Raw genomic sequence first — 16,991 nt, forward strand, 5'->3', positions numbered from 1 at the left:
TCCGTAGTGTTTGGAGGACAGTGTGGTGCTGGGGTTTGAAATGGGCCCAGCTGCATGCAAGGCAAGCTCCTTAACCCTTATATTGTCTTCTTAGCCACTTATTCATGTTCTCTCCATCCCCCCACCAAACTTCCATCTTTCCGGTGATCACTGAATCATATAGTCATTCAAATGACTATTCAAATGACTAGTGAGTTAATATCATACAATTATTTAACTTTATTTTTTTGAGCATTTGCATTGTGAAAAGCTTCTTTCTTCCTTTAAATATTTTTAAAATATGTAAAATACTTTATTTAAACCATGTAACACATAGTTGCTCATAATACGATGTTTCCAGGTAATTGAAAATAAAATTATTAAAAAAATAAAAGAAAGAACAGTATAGTGACAAGAAAATTTGTGAAAATTATTGTGTCTTGCAATGAGGCTATTAAGTCATTGTCAGAAGGTTTACTATGCCCTTGTTGCCAGCTGATCTTTCTGTTACTTTTTTGTTCTGAACATTCGGTGGCTTCAAATACACATTGGTGTGTTCCTACTAGAATGACAGAATCAAAATATTTGGTGCTGTCACATGGCCTCATAAAAACCTCACAGCCCAGGAATTTTGAGTACTATGACTGATAACTGGGTTTTTGTGGGCTATGTTTTTGGCTGCCAGACTTTCCAGAAGTATGAGAAGGCAGGGGATTGGTGCATACAGTTACTCCAAAAATGCCCTGGTGATGTCAGCCCACCAGTTTTGGTTGATTTGGCATCTCTGTAGAGATATGTTGATGAATAGTGAAGCAGGGCAATTAGCAAAGTGGTGATTGTAGGTTGTAGGGACAGCTGGCTTGGCTTTGGCAGGATGGGAACTAGGCCTGCTTCTCCTCCCAGGATTTTCATCTTTGAGCTGCATGGCTGGTATATCCATCCCTTTTAACTCCTATAGATTAAAAAAAATGTTCTATGTTTTTTACCATCATGTACCCCCCCACCCATTTGTTTCTCTTCAAATGAAGAGATTTCTGCTGAAGCATGACAATGTTTCTCAAATTTTTTAGTGTGTCCCCTCTTTTCAACAAAGAGTGAACAATAGCACTCTTCAACCTTTTTCTACCTGTGTCCCAGCCCCTATTCAGGCTGGGAGACCAGTAGCTTTCAACCTTTCTACAAACTTTCTATAAACCTTGTGGGCAGGCGGTTGAAGAATGCTGGACTAGAGCACAGAACAAGTCTGAATTTGTAGTCAAGAGGCAGCAAACACTATTCCCTTTTTGGCTAAACTTTCCATGAAAATCCTGATGCTCACTCAGGTTCCTATTGGGGAGCAAATACTCAGTATACAGAAGAGGTCTTTATCCCATCTTTCAAAGCAGCATGGAGAAGTGACAGAAGGGGTGGAAACTTTTAATTGTCTTTGAGTCACTGGCAGAAGGTAAGACCAATGTAAGCAATGAAATGAAAGTATACATGAGTGGCTCTAATTTTTAATCTCAGCTTAAGGAAACTGGAACCAAGCTAAGCACCTTTCTTGGTGTGAATAGTCATGGCTTCATATTATTTGCTGCTATGAATGAGAAAATAGTTCTTTTTTTTTTTAAGTTGGGGCACATTTGACAATACCTAGGAGTTACTCCTGGCTCTGGACTCATGGGTCCCTCCCAGCCGAGTTCAGGGGTTGCTTGGTGTCTTGGGGAGGAGCCAGTTACAGGAGAAACTTGTTGGGAGTGCTTCATCTGCGGATGGGAGACTGACTGTATTACTACAGTATAATCTGGGAAGACCTCATTTAGATTGTGACCTGTGGACAAAGTTCTGGAGATTTTTGGGAGAAAGTACAAGGACAAGACACTGAGGCAGTAACTTGGAGGGCTGATTTGAGGGAAACTCAGTGATCACAAAGGGGCAGGCACATCAGAGGAGGCACATAAGGCAGGCACATCAAGCCAAGCATGAATTGAGTGGCAGCCTGGAACCCTGCCATGAAGGGCCATCTTGGTACTGAAGGGGCTCTGGTTTTTTACTCTGAATGAGGAAGGCCATCTCTGGAGGCCTCTAAGTGAAGGAACTCAACTCTGATGAATTCTTTTTTTTTTTTTATAATTATCTTTATTTAACACCGTGATTACAAATATGATTATAGTTGTATGATTACAGTCATGTAAAGAACAACCCCCTTCACCAGTGGAATTCTTAAAAGTGTATGGGATCTTTTCTCTTTGTTCCTGCAGAGAAGATAAATCCTCTTAGATAGGAATTTTAAAGAGAATGCTAGCCAGGGGTGTTTCTTTTTTTCCTTTTCTTTTCTTTTTTTTCTGGTTTTTGGGTCACCTGGCAGTGCTCAGGGGTTACTCCTGGCTCTGCGCTCAGAAATCGGTCCTGGTAGGCTCAGGGGACTATATGGGATGCCGGGATTTGAATCACCATCCTTCTGAATGAAGACAAACACCTTACCTCCATGCTATCTCTCTGGCCCCCAACCAGGGGTGTTTCTTGATGCTGTCACCATCTCCTCTTCATTTTATTTTGTATTGTCTTATTAGCTAAATTAGGTTTCTTACTTTACAGAAACTTAGGTTTCTGTAACAGGGTGCTGCAGCTCAATCTTGTGAATGGCAGAAATCTATTTTCTCATAGTTCTGCAGGCCCAGCATCTGGAGATAGAGATTGTTGACAGGTTTTGATTCCTTTTGAAGACAGAGATGGAGGTATCTGGTTTAGGTTTCTCAATTTGTAGAGGGCCATCTTCCTGCCATCTTCCTCTGTATTCATGTCATATTCTTCTTTCTGTACTTCAAAGACACCAGTCATATTAGATTAGGGCTTTTGCTCATAATTCCATTTTTATTTAATCACCACAGAGAGACCCTGTCTCTCATTATTATCATTTGGAGGTTCTGGGGATTTGGACTGCAGCAGATTTGTATGATGGCTTGAGGGTGCAATTCTTCACATAATGCTGGTGTCACTAGACATTCTCAGTGAGCAGCATTTTAGTTCTTGTGCATACTGGCCTCTTCTACAAGTAGGGAGAAAGTTGAGCTCACTCAGTGCTATTTTTTTTTATGTCTCATCATTTTAGTATAAGAAAGGGAAGTTTGGGGTGTAGCAAAAAATGCACTGGAGTGGGAACTAGGAGACATAGCATCAAGTTGAATTCCTTGTTAAACTTCCATGAAAGACTGGATAAGTCTTTCATGGAACTCAGAAACTACTACCTTTAACTTCAGTGCTGTAAATGATTAAGATTATGAGTGCAGGGGCCAGAGGGATAGAGCAATGATGGGGCATTTGCCTTGCACTTGGTCGACCCGGGATGAACCCGGTTCAATTCCCAACATTCTACATGGTCCCCCAGCCTGCCAGGGGCGATTTCTGAGTGCAGAGCCAGGAATGACCCTTTAAGCACCACTGGGTGTGACTCAAGAATGAATGAATCAATTAATCAATAAATAAAGTTAAAATAAAAGATTATGAATACAGGACAGTGCAGTCTGGGAATGCATGAGGGGCCTGGTTCAGAGGTGGAAGTGCTCACTGGTCTTGGGCATTGTGGATTTGAGCAACAGAAAGAAAGAGGTGTACTTGGTGTTTCTTTTATATATTTGTTTCTTGAGTGGAAACTTCCCAAATATAGTCAGGGGACCTCAGTCTACTCCTGGTGATTCTTGATCAACTAGTGCTTTGATATGAGGACTTGAGGATGTGGTGCTGGGGATTGCCTGGGTCGCCATGTAAATGCTTAGGGACTTGCAGTGCTACATTCAGTGATGCAGGAAGAATCAAGTGGTGCTGGAAATCAGCCACATGGAGGTCATGTGCCTTAACTTCACATGTGGAGAGATCAAGCCTGAGGAGATATATGGTAGTTACAGGAACATAGATGAATAAATAATCCTCTTCTGTTTCTGTTGTCTCCAAGGCAAGGATCTTCACAAGATTGTAATGAATTCTCCATTCTATGAGGAGACAGTGTTTAATAGGGTGAGGAGGATTTCCCTAATTTATAATATCATCTGCTCTTTCACTGATAAAGCTTGCTATAGATAATTTCAATTTTAAAGATTAACACTGTTAATAACATTGTTATAACTTAAGTGTTTTATTTTAATAAAAATGGTGCGTAAAGATTTATATTAAAAAAGGAAGATAGAATTTAGCATACCATTGCCCTTTTTCTCTTAAAGCTCAGTCTGTTACTACATATTTAATTATCATAAGAAATTTTGTTTTTTCTGTGACTTCTGGAGTTTTTACATGTGATAAAAATTATTACTTTATAAACTGGCTCTAGAAGATGAGTATAATTCATTCTTTATCAGATTGATCTTTATTTCAGACAAATATATGTACTTTCTCCTCGAGTTGTTAAGGAAGCTTCCATTTTTCCTATTAGAAGGTTTTCTCAGTCACCATGGTTGGGCACTATTTGGAAATCTGTGCATCTTTCAGTTTGATGTTGTGAATGTACATTCAGTGGAAAGCTTCTGTCTGTGCTCAGCCACCTTTTGCCACAAGCCCTGTCAGTGGGTGCTGATTTCCTCAAATTTGGAAAACAGGATTTGGTCATTCATATTCCTTGTGCTGGCTTGTGTGTGCAGTTGTAAGCAACTTAATTTTCAATGTTTCTCCTTACTTCCACATTCTCTTTGTGAGTGGGAGACCAAAAATTTTAAAAAGAGTGAACAGATGGATGATCCGAAGAGCCTAGGTTTTAACTTACAAATATGGAAACTTATGAATATGTATACTATAAACACAGTTTTTATTACTACATATACATATTTTCTGGCAAGTATGTTTCAGCTGTCATCATAGGTGATTAAAAGATGAACTGCAGTTGTGAACATACATTGAGGAGATAGAGAAAAAAATTCCATATAACAGGGAATTGAGAAATAGTACAGGGATTAAGGCATTTGTCTTGCTTGCGACTGACCTCAGTGTAATCCCTAGCACATCTGATCCCCCAAGTACCACTAGGAGGATTCCTAAGCACAGAGCTTGAAAGTAAGTTCTGAGCTCAGCAGGGTTATGCTCTACTACTGGGCCACAATGGTATGAAACAGGCTGACAGAAATAGTCTGATTGTATACGCTCTAATACCTTAGTCAACTAAATTAACAACCTTTAGATTAGTCAACTAAAATCCACCTTGTGGTACTCAGGAAGGTTCCATTTAAGACAGCTGGGGCCTGAGAGATAGTTCTTAGGGATTGGCCACATGCTTTTCTTGCAAGAAGTCCAAGGTCACTTCCCAGCACCAAGTAGATTGGCTTTCAAATGCATCTCAATGATGCTCTCTTCACCGGACTACACTATCTTCCACCACATTCTCTCTTGAAATATAACAGCAATGCTTTAGTTGTTCTCTTTATATTTACCCTTATTCCTGTTTCATCATACTGGAATTAGATTTTTTCAAAAAATTTGTGGTTGTCACTTCCATGCTTTAACCTTTACTGTCGTCTCGTTGTTCTTAAAATAAAGCTCCTTGTTGGGAACTTCTAAGACCCTGCTCTTCTCCTCACTTCCAATCTTTGTGTCCCACCATTCCCACAGCACTGTTTACTCCAGCCACACCAGCCTGACTATTTTCTCAGCTCATCCCAGATACCGCTGGCTACATATTCTTAGCACAATCTAATTCTTGGAGTTTTACCAACTCTCAATGCCACCATGACTAGATAACTTGTATTTGTTCTTTACATGTCATCTTGAATATCCTGTCTCACAGCTTTAGCAAACCTGGCCAAAGGTAGATGAGAAAGCTCTTAAATTTTTAAGATTCCTCATGTCAGTCAAAATTTCTTTTGGAGGAGGGCCAGAGAGATAGCATGGAGGTAAGGTGTTTGCCTCTCACGTAGAAGGTCAGTGGTTCGAATCCCAGCATCCCATATATCTCCTGAGCCTGCCAGGAGCGATTTCTGAGCGTAGAGCCAGGAGTAACCCCTGAGCGCTGCCGGGTGTGGCCAAAAAGCAAAAGACAAAACAAAACAAAAAAATATAAAAACAACAACAACAACAGGGGCTAGTGAGGTGGCGCTAGAGGTAAGGTGTCTGCCTTGCAAGTGCTAGCCAAGGAAGGACCGCGGTTCGATCCCCTGGTGTCCCATATGGTTCCCCCAAGCCAGGGGCAATTTCTGAGTGCTTAGCCAGGAGTAACCCCTGAGCATCAAACGGGTGTGGCCAAAAAAAAAACAAAAACAAACAAAAAAAAAAAACAAGAAAGAATAAAACAATAAAAAAAGTTCTTTGGGGCCGGGAAGGTGGCGCTAGAGATAAGGTGTCTGCCTTGTAAGCGCAAGCCAAGAAACGGACCGTGGTTCGATCCCCTGGTGTCCCATATGGTCCCCCCAAGCCAGGGGCAATTTCTGAGCACTTAGCCAGGAGTAACCCCTGAGCGTCAAACGGGTGTGGCCCAAAAAACGAAAACAAAAAAAAAATTTTCTTTTGGAGGATCTCTTGTTGGCCTAAAGTAGATCTTCAATTGTCACAGATAGGCTTTTTAGTTTGTTTTCTTTTGATTTTTTTCTTTTGTTTGATTTTTGAGTTCCATATGTGTTCAGAATAGATGTGTAATAAATAAAAATTCCCCTGACCTGAAGGTAATCATGGTTCAATGAGAAGACCAGGAGACAGCCATGGGATGAGCTCAGGGCAAGAGTCAGTGTTGGGTCCTGTAGCATCAAATGTGCTTTTTTGCAGACCATGGGTCAGGAAAGGTTCATTCTTCAGAGGACTGGAGTCAGGAAAAACAGAAAGACCACTTTCTTCTGGGAGACTCCGATGGGTTTGAGTAGGCGGTACCTCATGTTCATAAATGAAGACAATTGTGGCACAATCTTTAGGACCTCATGTACATGGATTGTGTCAAGTGAGTTTTTTAGTTTGGTGGTGGTGAAGTGCTGGTAACTGGCATGTGAGGGTTGGGGGACTTAAGGTGTGATAGAGAGACTTCTTCTATTGGGCCTAATCTATAGGTGGATTCTATGAGGCCCTGTGACCTATGGGAAGCAGCCTGGATTTAGTCCTCTGGAAAAGTGTTTCTCTACCAGGAGTCCTATAGTTTCTTGTGGATCTCCCAGGACATTCTTTGGGAACCACAGGTGAAGTGCTTCATATGGCTAAGACTCCACGAGTAGGATAGGGTAAGCACAGGATGGAAGCAAGGTTGTAAAAAGGCCCATGATTGGAAAAAGGCTGAGAAACCTGTTTTGAGCAGGGCTCTGACATGTGTCAGAGCAGTAAAGAGGCCTGTTTTAATGCAGATTGCTAGCCCCATCCTAGAGTTCCCATTCTGTAGATCTGGAGTGGACAGTACAGGTTTGCATCACTCACAGATTCCGCAGTGATGCTGACTATCCAAATACCACACTTTGAGAGCCATTCCTATAGATCAGATATTCCCAGACTTACTTGGTCTACTGTTCCCTTTTTGGGAAGAAAAAAAGTTCAATACCTCTCTGGAAATCTCCCCCCCATCCCATTACATCTGAGGCTACTGTCATCATCCCTACTCATCATTCCATTGTTCCCTGGATGGCAGTAACGTTTGCCTTGAGTGGGATGGGGGAGAAAGCATTTCCCACTTTGGGAAGCACTGCAATAGATAACCCAACACTTGATTATTTCTGTTGACATTTTACTATCTGACACTGTGTAGTTCTTTCTTAAGTTCTTAGCATCATGAGTAGAGAGAAGTGACTGATTTACATAAGCTGGCAGCTGGGATCTGAATGTTTTTGTCTTCCCCAAATTCCTGTGTTGAACATGATAGTATTAGGTGAGAAGACATTTGGAGGTGCTGATGTCTTGCCGGTGGGTTCCCTTGTAAAGGACGACTTAGGAGAGATCTGGACTGCCTGCTTGTGGAGATGGGTGAGAAGGGTAGCTAGCTCTCTGCCCCTGAAAGAGGTTCTCCCCAGTTCATAACCATGTAACCCAGCTACAGTTTTTCCTGTCTGCAGACCCATACAAAATAACTTTCTCTTGCTGATCACCATTCAATCCATCGTGTTTTACTATAGTCACCTCAATAAAAAAAAGACACTGACCACCTGTAGGGACTATAGCAGAAATAGGACATAAACTGAAATTTCCTTGTCATCTGTTATAAATAAGCACAGTATTTCAACATCCTTTAAAGCTTGCTTCAATGCTGTGCTGATCCTGAATTGTTATCAGGATTTTTTAGTTCTTGACTCATAATTCAAGAGGATTTTCTTTCTTTTGAATGTAATGAAAGACAAGATGCTGATTTGACTCAGCTAGAAGCTTCTACATATAAATGGTTCTCACTTGTGAGTGCTTGACTCCTTGTATAGATCTGGAGGTTTTAGAAAAATCTTGCATCCAATTTAGAGCATAAGTCTATCTTTTTTAGAGTTGACTATCAATTGGAGAAGTACTTTAGAGCCTATTTAGTATGCACACATATCATAAGTCTTGATGATTTTCATTAAGAGTATGTCCTTTAAAAAAAGATAATATGTACTTTCTTTTTCTGATTTAGAATTTAATAGCATCCCTGCCTGATAGAAGTGCTCTGGTTTATAGACTCTAGAGGCTGTCTCAGAGCCCTTTCAAATTGATTTGATGTGCTCTAACTTTTTCGCATTGTACTGTGATACAAACAGGTCCTAATTTATGAATTACTTAAACTTACAAATATCCCAGACTGTTACAAAGAGCCTTGTCTGGTCTCTTTTGCTTCATCCCCAACTGTGAGTTCTCCCATTCGAAACTGCTCTCCCTCCTCCGGCATCTGACCCAGCCACATTCATCTTGTACCTTGAGAAACTTGGGGTTCAGGATATGTCTAATATACTCTGGAGGATATTGTTTATATACCTCCTTTTTCCCAAAGAAAAGTGAATCTGCATAGATTCTAGCGCCTGCATATATGCCATTGTAGTTTAGGTTCAGAGATACTCAACAGTGTGCCCAGTGCAAGTAAATCTAATGACACACATAGGTGATACAGGGGCCACTTTCTCTACTGCAGGTAAATGGTATGAGACTCAGTCTCGAGGGCCCAGAGAGAGAGCGCAGCGGTGTTTGCCTTGCAAACAGCCGACCCAGGACCAAAGGTGGTTGGTTCGAATCCTGGTGTCCCATACGGTCCTCCCGTGCCTGCCAGGAGCTATTTCTGAGCAGATAGCCAGGAGTAACCCCTGAGCAACGCCGGGTGTGGCCCCAAAACAAAAACAAACAAACAAACAAACAAAAAAAAAAGAATCAGTCTCGAAACTTTTAAATTATAGTACCAGATCTGTATTCTAAATTTTTATTGCCCATTTGCTTCAGCTCAAACTTCTAATTTCAGATCAGAGCTCTGTTAATAGTTTAATAAAGTGTAATTTTAGTGAAACTGGCACTACTACTCTAAAAATGTGGAGGTTCTTGAAACAAAGAAAGTGCTAGAAGTCTCAGCACTTGAGACACTTAAAGGACAGAAATAGAAGGTGAGATTGTGCAAGACCTGTGAGCTCTCTGTAGTTATGAACTGAATGCTTCGGCCAGCAAGTCTTGCTATAATTTCTGCTTTTTTCCCCTCAAATATACTTTCCACTCAAGTGGACTAAAACTCTCTCACCTATGCATTTTCAGGAGTGTGACATCCTAATAAAACCCCATTTGTTCTTTTTGCAAAGAACATTCTGACCTCAAGTTGAAAACCCTGGTAAATATATAGAGTTTAAATTCCTGGGCAGCTTTTAAAGTGACTTTTAGATAAGTCTGAAGAGATTCATAATGACAAATTCTGAGAACTGCTCTGAGCTCTATATTCAGAAGTCAAGCGCCACTTCTCATTCTGACTCTTGACTGTTCCCTCAGGAAACATATGCTGAGTTTCTTAAACTCTTCTCTAGTGAAATGCCCATTTTAATGTATGTGGAGGAATCACAGGCTTGCTAGTCTCTTAGTGTGGGTGTATGGGAGTTAAGAAAGGAAGACATGGGGCTGGGAAGGTGGCGCTAGAGGTAAGGTGTCTGCCTTGCAAGCACTAGCGTAGGATGGATTGTGGTTCCACGGTTCGATCCCCGGCGTCCCATATGGTTCCCCCAAGCCAGGGGCGATTTCTGAGCGCATAGCCAGGAGTAACCCCTGAGCGTCAAACAGGTGTGGCCCAAAAACCAAAAAAAAAAAAAAGAAAGGAAGGCATGATTTTTACTAGTGACGAATTCCCTTAATACACTTGTGCCACCTTAATCTAGTGTTATTATGTTATTTCTAGAGGCATTAGTTTTGTACTGTGTTAATTCCATTGTTTTTCTGAGCCTCATTAGAGATGGTACATAACAATGTTCCCAGGTGTTTTTCTTTAGCTGTAAACCATTTTATTCACTCAATACAAAACTTCATCCTGGGTAGAACTTATAGTAGAATCTGAAAAGTTAAGATAATTCTTCTCTGGTGCTAGCTAGAGCAATAGTACAGCGGGTAGGGATTTGGCCTTGCATGCAGCCAGCCCAGGTTCGATTTCTGACATCCCAGATGGTCCCCTGAGCCTGTCAAGAGTGAACCTTGAACACAGATCAAGGAGTAAGCCCTAGGGTCCAGAGAGATAGCATCAATGGTAGAGCATTTGCTTTGCATGCGGCCAACCAGACGACCTAGTTCAATTTCTGGCATTGGTCCCCCAAGCTTTCTAGGAGCAATTTCTGAGCACAGAACCAGAAGTAACCCCTGAACATTGCTGGGTGTGGCCCCAAAGCCAATAAATAAATAAATAAACAAACTGCTTTTAAAAAAAAGAGTAAGCCCTAAACACTGCCAAATGTGGTGCTCTCCTCCAAAACCCCCAAATTAAATAAATCTATATTAAATATGTAATTAAAAAGGTTTTCCACAAATCACAGTGTTATCCACAGCTTTTTCAGAGAAAAAGCAATATAAATCTGGCTGGAACTAGGCTACTGTGAAAAATCATACTTGCAGTCATCTGCATTTTACTTGACACATTGTCTTTTTTGGCTAACTGGGTTTTTATATCACCAAGAATCACATTCAGTATGCCTGGCTACATGCACAAGGATTTTTGCACCATCAACACTTTAGTCCTAGAGTTAGTTCTTTGAGACAAAAATAAACAAACTGATCTAAGCAGCAGACTGCATTTATTAGTCACAGCTTTGTAATCAAAGAGTGATGCTGCATTGCGTGACCAGAATGTGCACGCGTGAGTAGCAACATTTCAAGCAGGAAACGAGAAGGTTCTTGGCTAGCTTTTAGAGAAAGAGTGATTATCCTCTTTCTTCCTTCTCCTTTTCCTTTTGTCTGTAGAAAGGCTTTTTAGAAGAAAAATTTATTTGTTGACAGATGTGTGTTAATTTTCTCCAATCTCTCTAGATGCCTGCTTATACCTAAAATTAAAATATAGTCTAGGCTTATTTTGTAGAAGGTAACTTTTGGTCTTCAAATTTTAGGGTAGTTTAAATTACAAAATTTAAGATGTAGAATGTATGTTTTATAAATGAAAAATGCGTGGAAAAAAAATCATTTCCCAATTACCGATTTCTTTAGCTTTACACATACACATACATACAACAGACCTGAGTTTGTAGTAGGCTGGTTTGGGACAAATAACACTTATCATTATTCCCCATTAATATTATTTTTATAAAACATTGCTTCCTCTTTGAGAAAAAAATGTTGAATTTGCAATATTTTTGGTCACTGCCTTTCTGAAAGTCAAGCACAAGGAGCCATTATTAAAATCAAATGGGAGGGGTGGGAGAGATAGCACAGTGGTAGGGCATTTGCCTTGCTCGCAGCTGACCCAGGACAGACCAGTTCGAATCCAGGCATCCCATATGGTCCCTGTCTGCCAGATGTGACTCCTGAGTGCAGAACCAGGAGTAATCCCTGAGTGCCACGGGGTGTGACCAAAAAAAAAAAAAATCAAATGGCAAAAACCCAACCTTCAAATTATATTGTGGTGTGTGTTGGTAATTTCTCAATGATACTGGGAAAATATATTTCCTTAGCACATAGGAAAATACATTCTATAACATCTGATGGACCCTTTGCCAAGACCTTCCACTGACCTAAAGTTCCCCCATGACACTCTTGGACAAATAACTGAGAAAAGTGTTCCTGGAAGATAAGATGATTTATGGCATGGCATGCAAGCTTTGCTTCACTTGGGGTTAATTTGTTCAGCCTGCCTAGGAACTCTTTTCAATACTTGTATACATGCGCTAAACCCGATGTGAGAGAGTGTGTGCCTATCCTATGAAGTTGGAAATCTCTAGCTGGACTGTGAGAAACATAACCTGTGACTCCATTTTGAGGGGCACCTATAGTCCCCTTCTTCTTCTTATCAGTAGATCCACACTGAGCCAAGTAAAAGGTGGGGTCTGTACTGCATAGGATTCTTTGTACTGGTCCTGAACTCTGCCTCTCCTCCTCAGTGTTTCTCCATGGTGCTTGCCTCCCTGTTTACCTCTGTGGAGGTCATGCTTTTCCTGCTGGCACAGACACCTGCTGCTGATCTGTTTTTCACACCTCACTCCTACAGACAGATTTTTTGCTGGTTTGAGAGAAAAGAGTCCACAGACAAGAGCCTACTCAGTTTAGGCATCCCATTCCCAAGCTTGTTGGTGTCCCCTGTGTGGGCAGGACTGTTGCTGTCATCACCTGCACAGTTGTAGATGCTTATGACTCCAGAAAGAAGCGAAGTCTCTTTTGCAGCCACCTCTAACTTGCTCACCTCAAATATTTTATAGAATTATTTTTATTTATTAGTTGTCTTCTGGAAATTTTTATGAATGATTTCAGATGGTGGCTATTTCTCAGTTTGAATGGGGATGGTATGGGGATAGAACTCATCTAGGTAGAGCATTATATAGCAGTTTTCCTTGTTTTTGGAGGTTATTACCCATCCTTTGTATTCAGCTTATTTATCCTGTCAGTCTGTCTGTTTTCATAAAACCTAATTTTTTTTATGTACCTCTTATGTTTCAAGCACCTGCAGCAGTGCCAGTAACCCTGCAGGAACTTAAAAAATACTGGTTGAATGACTGTTGTGTGTCCATGTTACGGAGAGGGTCATAGCAATATGGCTGACCTTTTGCAGATTTTTTACTGTACCAGCTGTTAAATTGTGAGTTGTACCTCAAGTGAGATATATCTCAATAAAGTTGGTATATTAAAAAATGTAAGTGCATGCAGCCAACCTGGGTATAATCTCTAGTACCCCATAGGGTCCTCTGAGTCTCTCTAGGAATGATCCCTGAGCACAAAGTCAGGAGTAAGACCTGAGCACTTCCAGACATGGTCCTAAAATCCCCCAAAACTTTTTAAAAGTAGCATGGAAATTAGAAAGGGATGAATACAGAGTAGTGATTCTAAGAACTTTGGTTTTGGCTGTGGGAAAAGTGGGGCTTATGAACAGAAGAATGATATGATAAGATTTAATAGGGTAGTCTTGAATGCAATGCTTTCTTTGGCTTAGTAAGCCATTGCTCTCTTGGTCACCTACTACCTCTTTTTTATGGTCCTCCTTGTCTGCTTCTTGCTTTATTCTCAGGATAAATGTAGAATCTGTTATGATGTCCTGGGATTATTTTACTTCATTCTGACTTCCCTTGCCCATTTTTATGACTACTCAAGAGCTGAATATTTCTCAACTCCACACCATTTGTCTTTGCTTGGGTGGCCCAAATGCCCTCAAACTCATTTTGAGACTCGGGTTCTCTTTTGCCACAGAATAAACCTCCCTAAACCATAGGGTCTTGGACAGTACTCTTTTATTAATTTTTTTTTTTGCTCATGAATCTGCAGGTTGGACAGGAATTGATGGGTATGACTTCAGTTTGAGTAGGGCTGGGCAGTTCATATTTAGAATGGCATATGTACCTGGCACATATTTATGCCAAATAAGATCTGAAATCTCTGTTAGGATTGTGGTCTGGGGACATGTCATGCAGATCTCTCATTGTCTAGTATCATAGGCTCCTTCCAGGCACTGACATCTCACAGCTGGTGGATGACTTAGAAAGTGGCAAAGGTGTTTTGCATTAAAGCATTGGAATTCACAGTATTTTCTCCATGATCATAGACCCACCAGTTTCAAGAAATGGGTGCATGCATACTGCTTCTCAGAGGAAGAATTGGCACAATGACATTGCAAGAAGAGATTTGAGAAGGGAGATAGCATGGCAGTCTTTTTAAAAAAGACATTGAGGGGCCGGCGAGTTGGCACTAGAGGTAAGGTGTCTGCCTTGCAAGCACTAGCCAAGGATCAGGACCGCGGGCATCCCATATGGTCCCCCCAAGCCAGGGGCAATTTCTGAGCGCTTAGCCAGGAGTAACCCCTGAACATCAAATGGGTGTGGTTGGAAAAAAAAAATAAAAAGACATTGAACTAGACTTATTGGAATAAGTTCTAGAATTGTACTTATTGGACTAGCCTGCTTTTTTCTCTACCCTCTCCATGGCTGCTTTGGGCAGAAATGTGGGTGCTCATGATGTCTATTTTTATCTTATTTTCTTCTACCCTGTTCCAGTCTTATATCCTTCAGATTTTCTTTTTTTTTTCATTGTTTTTTTGGGTCACACCTGGTAGCGCTCAGCGGTTACTCCTGGCTCTATGCTCAGAAATTGCTCCTGCCAATCTTGGGGGACTATATGGGTTGCCGGGATCCAAACCACCATCCTTCTGTGTCTAAGGCAAACACCTTACCGCTGTGCTATCTCTCCGGCCCCCTCGTTTTTTTTTGGGGGGGGGGCACACCCACACCCGGCAGTGCTCAGGGGTTACTCCTGGCTATCTGCTCAGAAATAGCTCCTGGCAGGCACTGGGGACCCTATGGGACGCCAGGATTCTAACCAACGAACTTAGGTCCTGGGTCGGCTGCTTGCAAAGCAAACACCGCTGTGCTATCTCTCCGCACCCCACCCCCCTCATATTTTCTTTCTGCTTCACCTCTGCCATAGTCTACCAGTGATGGCTAACCTTTTTGAGCCCAAACTGAGTGCCCAAACTGCCGCACAAAACCAAATAATTTCCTCAAAAGTGCCAGCACGTCAATTAAACCTTAACAACAAGATTTTAGTATCTAAAAACTATGCGGCATGTGCCGCATATCTTAATTGCAGACCTTAATTGCGTGCCACCACTTGCATGTGTGCCAGAGGTTTACCATCGCATAGGTTCGCCATCGCGGGTAAACTATGGTCTCTGTTCTCAGTGACTTCATTGCTGTCATAAGAAATTTTCTATGTGCCTGTCATTCACTTGCCATTCTTTTCCTCCTTGAATTCTGCTTCCAGTGTATTTCTTTAGAAATATAAATTCAGGGGGCCGGGCGGTGGCGCTGGAGGTAAGGTAAGCCTTACCTGCGCTAGCCTAGGAGACGGACCGCGGTTCGATCCCCCGGCGTCCCATATGGTCCCCCAAGCCAGGAGCGACTTCTGAGCACATAGCCAGGAGTAACCCCTGAGCGTCACCGGGTGTGGCCCAAAAACCAAAAAAAAAAAAAAAAAGAAATATAAATTCAGGGGCCAGGGCGGTAGCACAGCGGTAGGGCACTTGCCTTGCACACAGTTGACCCAGGACGGACCTTGCTTTGATCCTTGGCATCCCATATGGTCCTCCAAACCAGGAGTGATTTCTGAGCGCATAGTCAGGAATAACCCTGGAGCATCACTGGGTGTGGCCCAAAAACAAACAAACAAAAAAAAAAGAAAGAAAAAAGAAAAAATATATAAATCCACTTTTGTCACACTCCTATTTAAAACCCACTAAAAGCTTCTCGGTGCTCCTGAGCTGACAACCACAGTTTATTCTTTATATACACTTAAAAGCTTTGCATCTTGCAGCTTCTGCCCAAGATTCCTTCTAGATTCCTCTAGATTCCTTCTAGATTCCTCTAGCTCCTTTGCATCTCCATCTTTTTATTCCTCCAAAGCTCTGTTGTCAGATTTTACATTCACACGTGTTGTTCTCCCCATCTACCACATTCTACTCACTTTATTTTTTAGTGTAATTTCCTCAGGGAAAACTTCACTAGAATTATCTGATAAGCACTTTATAGGTACCTGCATATTTTCTTTATAGCCACATTATTCTGTAATGAACTCATGCTACTTTTGTTAAATAGTTTATGCTAACTTTGGATATCTTCCTTGCTAAGCTTTGAACTTATACAGGAGTCTTTTTGTTTGTTTGTTTTTGCTTTTTTGGGCCACACCTGGTGACGCTCAGGGACTCCTGGCTATGTGCTCAGAAATCACTCCTGGCTCGGGGGACCGTATGGGATGCTAGGGGATCGAAGCGAGGTCCATCCTAGATCAGCCATGTGCAAGACAAACACCCTACCATTGTGTTATCACTCTGGCCCCTACAGGAGTTTTTTTTATGTGTTTTTGGGGGCTACACTTGGTGGTACTCAGGGCTCACTCTTGATAGTGCTCAGAGGAACATGTCATGTATTGATATGATTTCATGTATTGAACCCAAGTAAGCCACATGCCAGGCAAGTGTCTTATCTACTGTATTCTTTTTTTGCCCTTCTTAAATCTCAAATGCCTAGTCAGTGTGTGACATATAGTAAACTCAACATATGCTTTTAAATGACTACATGCACATACTTGTGTTAAATATGTATATATACATACAAACATGGGTGTGAGTCTATATACTGATATTCTTAAAAATCCCCTCTTAGATTTATTGTGACATCATTGACATGTATTGTTGAATAATGAATAATTACCCTATAGCATTAGTTAACTCCCATGACCTCACATATTGTTTAGTTTTGTGTCTGTTTGCATTAAGGATCATTCATAATCATTTGTGATCTTAGCAAGTTTCATATAGACAGCATTGTTAACTTTTCCAACATGCTACACATTGCATCTCTGGCATGTGCATTTAATAACTAGGATTTTTTTTTTTTTTTTTAGTTTTTTTTTTTTTTTTAGTTTTTGGGCCACACCAGCGTTGCTCAGGGGTTACTCCTGGCTGTCTGCTCAGAAATAGCTCCTGG

General features: G+C 41.2%; 1 protein-coding gene across 1 annotated transcript in view; it reads left to right on the forward strand.

Moving 5' to 3' along the window:
* The window catches only part of SNX25 (sorting nexin 25), a 149,446-nt gene that overhangs the window by 68,396 nt on the left and 64,059 nt on the right, over positions 1-16,991 (forward strand).

Source organism: Suncus etruscus, chromosome 4 (assembly GCF_024139225.1).
Source record: "Suncus etruscus isolate mSunEtr1 chromosome 4, mSunEtr1.pri.cur, whole genome shotgun sequence".
Taxonomy (NCBI): Eukaryota; Metazoa; Chordata; class Mammalia; order Eulipotyphla; family Soricidae; genus Suncus; species Suncus etruscus.